The following is a 16,233-nucleotide window of genomic DNA, read 5'->3' as shown; positions in this document are numbered from 1 at the left end:
TATAGTTTTGTGCTTTGGTAAATGTGTTACTGGATTACTTGGTAATTTGTCCTGGTATTTCACTTATATGTTGAAATAGGAAGAAAAACACGTCTTCAATGTATATTATATTACATTATTAGGTTTAGGCCATCAAGCCATTTCCTGGAACTTGGGTCTTTCATTCAGCATGATTCATTTTAGAGCAATTAGTTGGTTAGGTAATATTTTTGGGGGATAATTACCAGAACTCGTGGTTCAAATGGGTAGATTCGGTAAGGAATGATTTGAGTTGGGTAGGACGGGGAAGGAGAAGATAATGCAATGAATACAAATATATGGAAAAAGTTGAATCGAGCGACCGACCTGGCTATACATTGGGATGAAGGCTTGCTTCACGTTTAAGGATTTTTATTGTACACGAAAATTTTCACTCATTAATTGGCTTGTCTTCACACAAGTGGAGAGAACTGGAGAGAAATTATATATATATATATATATATATATATATATATATATATATATATATATATATATATATATATATATATATATATATTATTTATATATATTTACACACACACACACACACACACATATATATATATATATATATATATATATATATATATATATATATATATATATATATATATATATATATATATATATATATATACATAGGTATATATCTTTATTATATAGAGGAGACGGCTTCACATATTCTGAACATATTTTTCCATATTTCATGGGAATTTGCACAAGTGAAACACTATTCTGAAATAAAATTTGCAAAGGATGGCTATGTAATTAAGAGGATTCACGTTATTGTTTTAGTGAACACTTCTAAATTCTGAATATTTTTCCACATAGATTAAAAATAAGAATAGTAAATTTTTAGTTTTTCTCCACTAAAAATATAAAATATAAACAGCAAACTCTAAATATTTTCGCCACTAAAAATCTAAAATATGAACAGTAAATTTGGATTTCTTCTCAAATTTAGAATATAAATAGCAAATTCTAAATATTTTCCACACTAAAAATCTAAAATATGAACAGCAATTCTAAATATTTTCCCCACTAAAAATCTAAAATTTTCTGAGTATTTCCTCACCAAAAATGTTTAAATATGAACAGTAAATTTTTAGTATTTTCCCAACTAAAAATCTAAAATATGAATAAAAAATTCTGATTATTTTCCTCACTAAAAATCAGAAATATGAACAGTAAATTCCGAGTATTTTCCCCACTAAAAATCTAAAATATGAAGAGTAAATTCTGAGTACTTTCCCAATTAAAAATCTAAAATATGAACAGTGAATTCTGAGTATTTTCCCCACTAAAAATCTAGAATATGAACAGTAAAATATGAGTATTTTCCTCATTAAAATTCTAGCATATGAACAGTAAATTTTTAGTTTTTCCCCACTAAAATATAAAATATGAACAATTCTCAATATTTTCTCTATTAAAAATCTAAAATATGGAAAGTGAATTTTGAGCATTTTTCCCACTAAAAATCTGAAGTATGAAGAGTAAAATCTGATTATTTTCCCCACTAAAAATCTAAAATATGAACAGTAAATTCTGAGTATTTCCTCCCTTCAAAGATCTAAAAATATGACCAGTAAATTCTGAGTATTTTCCCAACTAAAAATCTAAAATATGAACCGTAAATTCTGAGTATTTTCCTCCTCTAAAAATCTAAAAATATGACCATTGAATTCAGAGTATTTTCCCTACTGAAAACTTGAAATATTAACAGTAAACTCTGCGGATTTACCCACTAAGATTCTAAAGTATGAACAGCAAATTCTGAGTATTTTTTCATATAATTCTCATATTTTTTATGCAAACCTCAGCAAATTCTCTATTCATATTTCAAGAGATCCCTACGCCCTAGTTCATCCTTACTTGAGCTTCGTTAATTAAACAGCCTCCATAATTTTAAGGCCCTGATTCTGAACTTCATTACTAGGTTTGCTCTCACTGGGGCGTGGTGTTCTGCAAATTTTCTTTTAATAGTTTCTAACAAAGAAGCGGAAATAGAATTAGTTTTTATTTAATGCGAACTACGTCAGAGAAAGATGAGGTATTGTTTGGAAAGGAGAGCGGGGGTTTAACTTTCGTAAATATGTCTTATTTATATGTTAGAAATTTTTTATTGCAAATTTTGTCGGAGAAAGATGTGATAATATTTGTAAAAAAAAAAAACAATTGGTTTAACTTCCCTCACCAGGCTATTTTCCATGTTGGAGCCACTGGGCTTATAGCATCCTGCTTTTCCAACTAGGATTGTCGCTTAGCAAGTAATAATAATAATAATAATAATAATAATAATAATAATAATAATAATAATAATAATAATAATAATAATAATAATAATAATAATAATATTAATAATAATAATACTAATATTTTGAGAAAACGAAATACATCTCCAGTGCTCCTGACTATATTCATTTATTTCTATTCTAATATATGATAAGACCTCAGAAGGATATTGGGAGTTAAATGGAAGGACAGGATTAGAAATGAAGCTAAAAGAGAGATTACTCGAGTGCCATATGTGGATGAAATCATGATGATGGGTAGGTGGAAATGGTTTGGGCATCCTCTTCGCACTCAGTTGGGTTCCACAAGGAACTAGGAGAATTGGAAGACCCAGTCCTACATGGCTGAGGACTATGAAAAGGGAAGTAGTGGATGATGAATGGAGAAATATTGAATTAAAAGCTCAAGATAGAGTCGAGTGGTGAAATCTAACTGAGGCCCTTTGCGTCAATAGGTGTGAGAGGAGTGGATGATGATGATATGATAAGGAGAAATATATTTGTCGAATATTTTGTCAAATTCCTCATTATTATGCGAAGAATATTGTCTTCATCATCCCATAATAAATAACTTTTTATATAATGTTCAAATTTCTGTGCAATAAATAGAAAGAAATAATTCTTGCAGCGAACATCTCTCTTATCTTGAGCTTGAAGAGAAAGAGCGAGCTCCTTAACTTAGCAAATGTATGTTAGCAAAGTGAAACTGGGTGAAAGACAAAGTTATCCTGATAAAAGGACCCCCAAAAATGAAATACTTCCGGGTAAAGCCAAACTTAAGGAGAAAATAGCACTGTTAATGTGCTTGTCGTCTGCTTGGTGGTGCTATGCGCATGCGTGGGAAAGAGTTGAGTTTATTGTTCTGGGTAAATATTTAGAGTGATTAGGTTGAATTGTTTATGTTTTTATGAGTAAAAATGGTTAATGATAGGGAGATGGGGTTTAATTTCCTACTAAAATCTGTGATAATAGATACAAAGGTCTTCTTTTTAGGTAAGAACTATGATAATAGTGACAGCATCTCTGCATTGGGAAAGTCAAATGAATATATATGGTCCTTTTTTGTAATTTTTGATGAATCCTGTTATTTTTAAGACATGAAGATTGATATATATGAAATATTTATATCTTAGAAATTCTGGAACTGAAATTGTATATTTGGTGTATTAAGGTTCCTTGTGTAGAGGAAATCAAATGTTAATTATAATTTGATCTAGTTAAGCAAGATACACTATTGGGAAGAGATGTAGGAACAGTAAAATACAGAAATTTTTTGTGGAAAGTTTCATGATAGAATAATATTATATAGTACATTTTTTTCGAGGAAAATTTGAAAATTATATTGTATAACAAAATAGTTCTTTTGGTGGGAGGAAAAATCTCATTATAATGAAGGCAGCGAAATAGGATTATGTTTTGTTCGTGGAAATAGAAAAAAAGGGAATATTAAAGTACCGTTTATATTGATGAAGAAGTGTAGAAATACTATATATTTCCGGTAGAAATTATAGTAATACTGAAATAGGGTCTATTTTAGAGATAGGAGTTCTGATATTAGAGATTTTTTTTCAAAGAGAATTCAATATAGCATTGAAATAAAGATTCTTTTGACAGGAATAAAGTGGTATATTATTATTATTATTATTATTATTATTATTATTATTATTATTATTATTATTATTATTATTATTAGCTAAACGATAACCCTAGTTGGAAAAGCATGGTGCTATAAGCCCAAGGGCTCTAACAGGAGAAATGGCCTAGTGAGGAAAAAAAAAACAACAAAATAAATAATCTTCTTGGGAATTAATAAATAATTAATATAAAATATCTTAAGACAAGTAACAATGTTAAAATAGATCTTTCATAATTTAAGAAGAGAGACTTATGTCAGCCTGTTCAACATAAACTTTAAATTGTTAAGTCCTATCAGTTAAACTATTCAAGAATATTCCACAGTTTAGTCGCAGCCAGAATATAACTTCTAGGATACTGTATAGGATTGAGCCTTACAAAACAAAAGACAAGACTGTGAGATATGACAGCAAACCAAGTTGAGAATAGTATACTTTTAGAAAGATCTACATGCAGAGGAGGTTTGTGGCAAATCTTATAAGGCTTCCATTGATTTGACAACAGTACCAGACATTAAGATATAGATCAGCGGTAAGGAATTTGATATCCCTCGAAATTTTGGCCAGAAATTCTAGACGAGTGACCCGCTGGATATCAGATAGGAGAGCCATGTTCAAAACATGGCAGAATCAGATGGTATAATATTCCCTCAGGGCTGGCATATATATGACAGATCAATTTTATCATTGTTACTAATTTTGAAATATCTCAATACCTCCGCCAATGAAGTTGATAGGAGGTTATGTTTTCACCTCTGTTTGTTTGTTTGTGAACAACTCCCTGGCAACAATTTTACTCGTAGTGTAGTGAAAATTTCAGGGACTAATTGTTAAGTTAAGGCGTGGATCTGATTCAATTTTGGAAGTCCTAGGTCAAGGTCAATGTTGAGCTAAAGGTTGACCCAATTAACTTCAAATACGCCTACGGTCCGAATTGATTTTGGGAAAGGCAAGCTGGTTTCGATAAATAAATGTAGTTTATTTCTTTCCTGACTGGGCTATTTTTCCCTGTTGGAGCCTTTGGGCTGTTAACATCATGCTTTTCAAACTAGGGTTGTAAATAATAATAATAATAATAATAATTATAATATGTCTCCAAATAGCTTTAGATAGTTTATTAGTAATAGTTTTTATTTAGGTGTATGGTGGTACACCATATTGATAATTAGATGTAGTTTTTTTTTTTTTTTTTTTTTTGATATATCGGACCAATATTTAGTTATTCCAAACAATCTTATAATAATAAAATATTTTTTCATTTAAAACTTTTAACAATATGACAATATGGATTTATTTCTTAAGGTTCTATTTAATAAAAAGAAGTTATTTTTTGGTTTTGAACACTTAAGTAATAAGAAAATATAATGTTAGATTGTAGGGAAAAGGAATATGTGTATGTATATGATAAAGATATCAGTTGTAATGGAAAGCAGACATGCCTCACAGGCTCCTCCCCCCCACCCACCCACCCTCCCAGGAAGCACCTGTGGTACTTATAAGCAAGCCGATAAAGGCATTATCTGTACAATACGTGATGGCTAAAAAGTGAGACAGAAATGAGTTGGCTAATGACAATTCTCACCCCTCAGCTGTGTGAGGAGGGAGATCGGCCGGGTTGGGGGTAGTGGGTGGTTTGAAGAGAGAGGTCCGTGGAGGGTGAGGAGATGAGGAAGTGGGGTTTTGGGGGCGGGGAAAGAGGTGATTGGTTTTATATTGAAATTTTGGAAGGGGAAATTTCGACAATGTTTTGTTTGTAAAGTGGCCAAAAGAGAGAGAGAGAGAGAGAGAGAGAGAGAGAGAGAGAGAGAGAGAGAGAGAGAGAGAGAGAATGTAGTATAGTGAGGACAAATAAACCGAGTATGGTGGAGAGAGAGAGCCAGACAGATTATCATATAGGAAGAGATAAAGCCAAATATAGGCTTAGATACACAAGAGAGAGAGAGAGAGAGAGAGAGAGAGAGAGAGAGAGAGAGAGAGAGAGAGAGAGAGAGAGAGAGAGAGAGAGAGAGAGATTATCTTATAGAAAAAGTTAAAGCCAAATATAGGCCTATATACACAATGGGAGAGAGAGAGAGAGAGAGAGAGAGAGAGAGAGAGAGAGAGAGAGAGAGAGAGAGAGAGAGAGAAGGATGATGAGAGTCATACATAGACACGCAGACAGGGAGAAAAGGAGACAGAAAAATTGGAGAAAGCGTGAGGCAGATTAAATGGAATAATAATGTTGAAAAGATAGAGATGAGAAGTTAGACAACGAGACATGTTTTATATTGAAAATCTCATCATTAAGGAAAGTGACAGATAAAAGGAGATATTGAAAGACAGATTGAGAAATAGACAGGAAAGGTGACATAGAATTAAGGAGAAAGTAAGATACGGACACTCTTCGTGAGACAGGATTACTAATACTAAGGTCAATCGGTCAAAACGTCAAATCTAATCGCAGAATTAATTGCCTAATTATTTAGCTATTTAGAAAACATTAGGCTACAACAATGGGGAAAAAGAAAACTTCATAATCCTTTGACTCTATTAATAGAGATGCAGAATATTTATTAATAGAGATGCAAGATATTAATTGATAGACTACAAAGTAATTTGTCACCAAATGGTTTGGACTCAAATTACTGAGATGGTGTGGCCACGTGTGAAGAATGGATGGTGGAGAGGGAGTGAGGATGGCTTTGGAGGACCCTGTTAGGGGGTAAAGATCGAGACGGAGGCAGAATGTTATATGGCGAGATAAGGTGAAGGATGATATGGAGAGAGGAGGTTTGGTGGAAGAGGATGCCTTTGATGGAAGGCATTGGAGAGGGCGCCTCAAGCAACCAACCCCTTAATGTAAGAATAACAGTGGGGAAGAAGAAGGTTTAGGCTCGGACCATATATGAGACTTAATTCCTTTTTTATTTATTTCATATTTCAAGTTTTTTTGGGCACATATATGTGTATGAAGCACAGGGAAAATTGATGTTCGGATGCAAAAGAACTACTGGGAAAGTGAAGATAGGAAATGCAAGATGAACTCAGGACTAGTTTCGTCAGAAGCATCATGAAACAATTTTTAAATTTCCTTTTTTTCATTTTGCCCTGTGGACACACACACACACACACACACGCATATATATATATATATATATATATATATATATATATATATATATATATATATATATATATATATATACATACATATATATATGTATGTATATATATATATCTCCAAAATGGAATTTATAGTACGTACATCTCCTGCGAAACAACTAGTTCTTATTACTATTTATTACCAATATAAAAAAAACTCTGGATAAATATAGAGACACAGTAAAATGTACAACCAAACACATAAATATATGATCCCAAAACCTGGATGTTGAAGCCTATAGAAATTTAACATCATCGTCATTAGCAGTTAACAGTCCACTGCAGAAAAAAGGCCTCAGATATGTCCTTCCATTTGTGTCTGTTCATAGTTCATATGTGTGTGAGAGAGAGAGAGAGAGAGAGAGAGAGAGAGAGAGAGAGAGAGAGAGAGAGAGACGTGGGTGGGTAAATATATACACACAATATTAAAATATTTTTCACCTTTATTAATCATAATACGTAAAAATAATTCACCTCTTCAACCTTTCGATATAGTATATGTATATTCATGGCTGTATGCATTTTATGAGTGGTTGAGTCTCTGTCAATGTTATTCATCATATCCCATAATGGGAATCCGTACAGCCTAGTCTGAAATGTTTTTACTTATTCTAAGGGCATTTCATTTCCCATCTAGAAATGATGAATTTTTATTTACTCGCCCTCATTAACATTCATTGTCTTCCGTTCTTTATCTGATCTTGAACGGTAAAGCGTTATTCCTTTTATTTAAAAAAGCTCCCCCCCCCCCTTTTTTTATTGCTAGTTTATAGCGCCATCTACGTTTTTTTTCACTATATATTTTTTTTATTTTCTGATAACGAGGTTCACCTTTGTTTGGGGGTGGGTAGTGGGGTTGGGGGGAGGGTTACGAAAATGAAATTGGGGAAAGGTTATGGAGGTATAACTAAAGTGGGTATTGTCATAGGCAATGAATTTAACTTTTGGGAGAAATAGGAATATAATATTTCTGGAGAATAGGCTTTTTAAAGGGGGAATTTCCCAGTTTTGTTACCATCATCTAGACGTATTTAGCCGTAGTATATTGAGAGAAAACTGTCCTTTAGAGTTTGTCCAGATATCAAAGACCACAATAGCTCAAGACCTTGATATTTCTAGGACATTAAAGCAATATGACACCATCTCTCTCTCTCTCTCTCTCTCTCTCTCTCTCTCTCTCTCTCTCTCTCTCTCTCTCTCTCTCTCTCTCTCTCTCAAAATTGCCCATAATTATATAAGCCAAAAAAAAAAAAAAAAAAAATATGTCCAAGATATGATGTGGTTTCTAAGTTAGTTTGGGATGTCTACTTCAATTAAATTCCAACCAAATGCAATGTTCCTAATCTATCTATCTATCTATCTATATATATATATATATATATATATATATATATATATATATATATATATATATATATATATATATATATATGTATATATATATATATATATATATATATATATATATATATATATATATATATATATATATATATATATATATATATTAGTGTGCTACTGTTATAACCACACATTGAGTATGTGTTGTTTGAGATGTTAAGTCTTGAAAATAAAGTTCATCTTAGTAACTTTAAAAGTGGTTTATTCTCTAAAAACAACAGTGTTAAACATCTCCATCACAGGAGTGGAGCTGGTTTGGTCGGATAACCAATTCAGGTGAAGTATAGATATGAACTGCCTAAATTATCGATATCACAGATATCGTATGCTTAGTTGTCTTAGCATTTAAACACAATATGGAAACTTTACATTCTTTCTCGGAAGACACCTGCATCCGGTGATGACACAATCTTTCACACGCTATGCATTTGTGTTGACGTTTCAGAAAAATTTTACATTGCCGAGGGATGCAAAGTACATCCTGTTATGATTTTATATGACTACAGCAAATCTCACGCTAGCATCTTCATCCACAATGACATATTACGTCATGTAATAATTAACTCTTTCATTTATTACATTATCTCGGCCAGCTATCTCAATTTAAAAAAAAAAAAAAAAATTTAACAAGCCAAAATATGTTTACTAGGTGTGACTGGATATATGTATTATTCTTTGTTTAACTTTAGCCATAAGCAAATGAGGACGAATGTCCTAATAGGCACATCAAAAAAATAATAACCATAATGCATATGAAAAGATACTAGCAAAGCAAAGAAAAAAAAATGCATGATAAATAAAGATCATATATATGGTACATTGCTAGCAAATGATTATATGGTACCAAAAAAAATACTGATATACATATGATTCGGTAACTTGTTAAAGAATAATTGTTACTTTTGTCAGAAACATAGATTAACAAAATACGGTAACTAATAAAAATATTTGTTACCTTGGTAAAGATTCAATTTTAGTGCACAAACACGAATTCCTGGTACGTACACGTACCACGGTTTCGTACACACACACACACACACACACACATATATATATATGTATATATATATATATATATATATATATATATATATATATATATATATATATATATATATATATATATATAGGGCTGATATATTTTATTAGATGCCCATAGATTCTGTTATTTTTTTTTTCTCTTTTCTTTTAACATTCCGGCTTATATATTTTATTAGATGCCGAGAGAAAAAATGATTTATATTTTTTTAAATGTTTTTTTTTTTTTTTCAAATGTATTTTTAACAATGCAATGTAGATAATTTCTTCAATTACATATTACTAGCGTACTAACAGCTTTTCGTACAAACACAATTTCCAGAGCATTTTACTCCTTTAGCGAATGAGGTGGCCACTTCAAACGGCTTTAAACTGAATTAAATAAGGAGTTTTGTCTGGACATGGCGAAACGTTCTGTTTTCGCTTACAACTGTTCCGTAACCTACGCCAAATAAGGATGTTCACGGCGATAAATATCATCACCGTTATACTTAATCCTGCTAGTAGTATGGGGTGGAGAAATTCCTTATAAGTCGGTGACAGGTGGTCCATCTTGGTCAATTTCATCAACCGCTTGGCAACCTGTTTGTTGTACGGGAGAGGTAGTGCTGGCATTGTAGACGTCCACGTGAAGTTCGCGAAGTAGGCTCGTTCTCTGATGATTGTCCTTAGCCCGGTCACCATGGAATTAGGGGAAGTCCCGATACAACCATCTGCTGCAACAAAGATGTGTGCAAATGACGTGGATCCGTCCGGGCATGATACATTGAAGCCGTCCCTGTCGTATCGTATCCACGAGCCATTGTTCAGTCTGCAATTGAACTCATTATTGTCAAAGGGATAAAGCTTATCCACACAATTTTCACTTTTATGGGAGAGAGCACCGTCTAGCACTATACTTAACTCGCATGAATCCATTAAGTTTTTATGGAATTCAAATGAGTCAGCTGTACATATTTTTCTATCCATTGCGTCTGAACAGTGAGTTAATTGATTCAAGTCTTTAATGCCCGTATATGTTTCCTTGTCTGGGGAAATCAAAACGCGTCCTGTCAAACTGGATATTACTGGATTTGAGTGATTCGTCATGAAAGTCGGAAATGGTGATATCCTGTAAGATTGCCAGGCATCAGAAGAATCAAAGGGAATTGTAATCCTAATCTTGTTATTTTCAACGCTTACTGTAATTAGGCTGTAATAAAATTCTATCCTACGTTTGCCTAACAAAGGAACATAGCCTAGTTTATCCCTTCCGTTCTCCAGAACTAACTTTAAGTAATTTATAGGCAACAAATGGGGCGACAGTACACCTTTAGTTGCTAACGTGATAGCTTCTACATAATCCTTGGATTTCTCAATGAAATGTACAATTCTGTTATGTATGTGATCTATCTTTGAATCATAATACGTTAACGTTGCCAACAAATCCTGTACTTCCATAATCTGAATGATATTACTTGAATGTTCATTTACTAAATCCATAATTTGATTGATTGAAGCTAACGGATTCCTTAGTTCTGACATAATCAATTCATCTTCATGAGTCAAGAACTCAATTTTCTTATTTTGATTACTAATCTTAAGACGATTGGAAATTCCTAAACCTAAACTTGCAATAGACCCAAAGATGTTTAATGCGGCATAAATAAACGGATTTCGTCTTTCTTTATGTTCGTGTCCTACAGTCCACATCAAAAGGTCACAAGCCAAAGATTCTGTCTCGTAAGTCTTATTTTGCAAGTCATCAGATAGCATCTCTGCAACTTTTAATGTCGATCCAAGCGAACTTTCTGTAGTCAAATGAAAATGTCTTCTATGCAACTCATCCAATGAGACAGAAAACCATGAAATAGCGGTTTTTAAGCCAGTGACATAATTTTCTGGAAGAAAAATTGCTTGCATATTCACTTCTACAACTACATTGCTCGATGTAATAAAAACGTCTTCTTGTCTTTCAACTATTTACAATCTATACTTTTAGTTTTAGAGCTCATCCCACACGAGAAAAATGTCTGGGCGAACAATATCACTCCCAACAACAAAAAATTCATCTTGGAAACCTGTAACGAGAAAAATATATGTAATTACTCCTGTATTAAGAAGAAAACTTTTAATTTCACAAATAAAAAATTTTCCCTCACTTCTTTCCCTCTCTTTTTCTTTTTTTTCTTTTTTTTTATTTCTTATGTAAGCCAATGGTACTATTCTCTCATCCGTGGGTTGGGATACGTTTTGAACTCTAAACCTATTGGCCGTTAATGTTTCCAAAATGTTAAATGGGCCTTCAAACTTACATGTTAGTTTATAATTGAGTCCTTTACGCACATTGATCTGTATATACACGTTATCACCCAAGGTATATGTTTTAGTTGGCTTCGCTATTTTATCATGATTCCTTTTCATTATGATTTGTGATTCTTCTAAATTCTTTCGAAGGATATCATATCGATTTTTGCTTGCATTTATACATTCTTTTAAAAGATTTGATAGATTAGTTGTAGGCGTTAATACATGGAAAGGTGTTCTAACTGGGGTACCATACAATGCTTCATGCAGTGACATTTTAATTGATATATGATATGAATGATTCAGAGTACTCAGTGCCGCCGGTATTGCAATATCCCAGTTGGGGTCTGATCCCCCTAGTTTTACTCTTAAGATATTTAAAACTTTTCTATTTGCTCTTTCCACTAGCCCATTCGACTCTGGGTGATATATCATGAAATTTGTTTTCTTTATGCTAAGGAATTCACACAATGAGGTAAGAAAGTGATTATTAAATTCACCACCCGAGTCTGAGATTATCATGTGTGGAATTCCATGTTTACAAATGTAACACTCGTAAAACTTCCTAGCGCATTCAATCGCAGTTTTAGTTTTAAGCACTATTAGTTCTGTATATCGAGTTAAAGCATCTATAATTACTAAGAGGTGCTTATTTCCTCTGTCTGACTCGTAAAATCCTGTTAACAAATCTAAACGTATTCTTTCAAAGGGTTGATTGGGCACAGGATAAGCCCCTAGGCTGACAGGTGTTTTCGTATGCCCTTTGTTTTCCTGACATGTGCGACAATTAGCTATGTGTCTTTTTATATCTGTAAGCATCGTATGCCAATAAAACAATGATTTGGCTTTCTGTGACATTAATGAGAACCCCGGGTGTCCATGTAATGGATTTGAATGCAACCAATTCAGGACAGTGGAAATAAGTGAGATTGGTACTACTACCTGGTCATTAGTTACATGTGGTGTATTGCGGGTTTTCCTTGTCACAGTCCTACACAGAATATTATCTTTGATTATATAATTCTGCTGCTTATACTTTATATATCCCTTTTCCTTATGATTGCCTTTCAAAGCATTTATAATTGTTTCTATTTTCTGATCTTTTCTTTGCTCAGTCTGTAATAATTAGGCGCTCCAGCCTAAATCTTCTTGTTCAGATATCGTTTTAACAATAGGCATGGATGTTGATATATCTATTAATTCAGCCAAAAGCTCCGTACAAGATGACACGGGGTTGCGTGATAATGCATCCGCAATGATATTTGCTTTCCCAGGTAAATACCCGATTCTTGCGCCAAAATCTTGAATGATCAAATGCCACCGAGTTCGTTTAGGGCTGTGATTGAAGCCTTTAAATAACTCGGTTAGTGGTTTATGGTCAGTAAGAACCTTAACGCGATAACCGTAAATTATGAACTTAAAATGCACTAGTGAATTAACAATAGCTATCCCCTCCCTTGTCTATTACTGCATACTTACTTTCGGAAGTTCTCAATTTTCGAGAATAAAAAGCTATCGGGAAAAATGGTTTATCATATTGCTGAAGCAATACCCCTCCTACTCCTAAGTCTGAGGCGTCTGTTGCAATGAAGAATTCCTTACCGAAGTCAGGAAATTTTAAGATAGGAGAACTACATAGTTCATCTTTCAATGTATTAAACGCCTGTTGATGATGCTCAGACCATATGAATTCTACGCCCTTCTTCGTAAGATCAGTTAAAGGAGCGGCTATAGCCGACACCTTATCATGGACTACTTTAAGACCTTGGCTTGACACCATGAAACCCAAATATATTAATTCTGTTTCGAAAAAATCACACTTACTAATCTTTACCCTTAAGTTATGTTGTCTTAATCTCTGTAGTACTAGTTCTAACTTACGTAGATGTTCTTCTAAGGTGTTGGAAAAGATTACAAGATCATCCATATAGGCATGCAATATATCCCCTAACAAGTCTCCAAACACTATGTTAATCATTCTTGTAAATGTTATAGGAGCACAACGTAACCAAAAGGCATCCGTAAAAATTCATAATGTCCCCTGGCTGTGCTGAAGGCTGTGTATGTGATACTATCTTCTTCTAATGATATCTGGTGAAAGCCTTTAAGTAAGTCCAAACTGGTAAAATATTTATTATGACCTAACAAAGACAAAATATCGCCAGTACATGGCACTGGGAATCGATCAGGGATCGTTTCCTCGTTCAGACGACGGAAGTCGACGCAGATACGCCATGTTCGATCTTTTTTCGATACAACTATTAAAGGAAAATTATAAGGGCTGTTTGATTTCCTAATGACTCCTTCTTCTAGCATTTTACCTACTTCATCATTTATTTCATTCTGGAATTTCATAGAGAGTCTGTACGAGGGTACATAGATAATTTTCTGCTTGTCCTTTAACCTTATTTGATGCTCGATCACATCTGTTTTTCCTAAGGATCCATCCGTAGTGGAAAAAACATCATGATATTTAGTTAAAAGTCCAAAAATTTTCTGCTGAATTTCTTCGTCTTGAATGTCTTTATTGATTTTATTTTTAATAGATTGCAAAAGGCATTCATCCGCAACTGATTGAGAGTGATTGATTTCAGCAACGGTAAGAATACGATGTTTATAAACTTCTACATCCAAGATATGTTGATTTTGTGAATTACTAAAGTGTTATTTAAATGATTACAGACTTCAATATTACATTGTTGATGTGAGCCTACTGTATAAATAGCTCGTGTGACAGACAATCCGTTAGTTTTCAAAGTGTCGGAAAGGATTAATATTTCAGATCCCGGTAATGTTTTCTTTATTTGCACTATTAAATTCGAAGGTACGTTTGGCTCGATAGATTGCGTGCAAGATGATATTACGTGTGAACGAGAATTCTGCTGGGTCGCGTATATTATTTCTTTATTAGTGAGACAAATTATTGGTTCTTCAACGTACGTTACGGTTACATTTGTCGTCTCCTTTTTATCCAAAACTGATTTTAAGGTATTAGAAGACTTATAGAATTTCCCTTTGATATACACGCCGTGCTTGGCAGGGGCTAAGATAATGTTTTGATTTCCCATAGATGGGTATCCTATAATTACAGCTGGATACATATCAATGTTTTGTACAACAACAAATGTATCGGCAAACGTGTGTTTACCGACTTTGAATTGAACATGAGTTATGCCTATGACATTTAATTCCTTATTTCCTATACCCGAGAGTCTAACTCCGGATTTTTCAATCGGAAAGTTCGAAAACAACAAATGATGTATCTTCAAATCCATGATATTACGTGGACTACCAGAGTCAAAAAATAACGTAAAGGATTTGTGTTCTAAATTTACAGCATAAAAGGTTGGTCGTAACTCATTTAGGCTTATTATTGTATGAATTCGTTGCAAATCTACAGGAGCATGCACTGTTTTACTTAATTCGGCCGTGTGTTTCATAGGAAAATCTATTGCCTCACAATTATCTGATAAAACATTAAATTGATTATTCAATACTATTGATGTTGACATGAATGACCTTGACCCAACATCACCCTCTTCCCCTCTGGAGTTAACTATGTGGTATTTGCTTTGCTCTGCACATTCTGAAAATTAGTCTGCGAGGTCTGGTTTGACGACCCAGGCTCAGCGATATTCGAAGAAGTGTTTGTTTGCTTCGGACTCTGAACTGCATTGACATTTGGTTGTTTCTTCTTATTGTTAAAATTATGATTTTTCTTTTTATTTCCATATGGAACTGACTGTGGAATTGACTGTGTATTTCTGGGATTCTTTTGTGTCTTACGTGAGTAACACTGATTGTATGAATGTGTCGAACTATTATGTATTGAGCAGAATTTCGTTCTGCAGTCCGTGCTTAAGTGACCTTGACGTTTGCAATTATAACATGTCATTCCCGCTACTTGACTATTATTAACTACGTTCACTGTTTGTGGCTTTGTTTCATTCTTTGCAAAAAACTTGAGTTAACACGGGATCGAGATCCGGACACTTAGCCATGTGATTTTTTATCTGTTTATATACATCCAATTCCGTACTTGCAGGCGTTAACTTTTTATCAAAACACCGCACTAAAGCTTCAGGCAACATAAGTGTCATGCAAGTTAAATACATTAATCGTAAAAAATCTTTCACGGAGATGTTATCACTAGTAACCCAAGTGGAATGACCTAAAATATCCTGATATTCATTAAGCCTATCAGCTATGAGAGCTGCTCTCTCAATAACATTAAGCCGATTCATAGTGGCTTGATTAAGTGTATTTCTTAACTTTAATACTACATCCAAGGCTTCTTCACCCCCATAGACTGCGCGTAACCTAACTTTGAAATCATCCCAGGTAACTGCTTCTTGAAATGAAACACCTTTTAAATACGCACTCGCATCCCCCTTTGAAAAAATCTAGAAACTTTTAGC

This window comes from Palaemon carinicauda, chromosome 25, assembly GCF_036898095.1.
Source record: "Palaemon carinicauda isolate YSFRI2023 chromosome 25, ASM3689809v2, whole genome shotgun sequence".
Lineage (NCBI taxonomy): Eukaryota > Metazoa > Arthropoda > Malacostraca > Decapoda > Palaemonidae > Palaemon > Palaemon carinicauda.
This window is presented reverse-complemented; position numbering follows the sequence as displayed.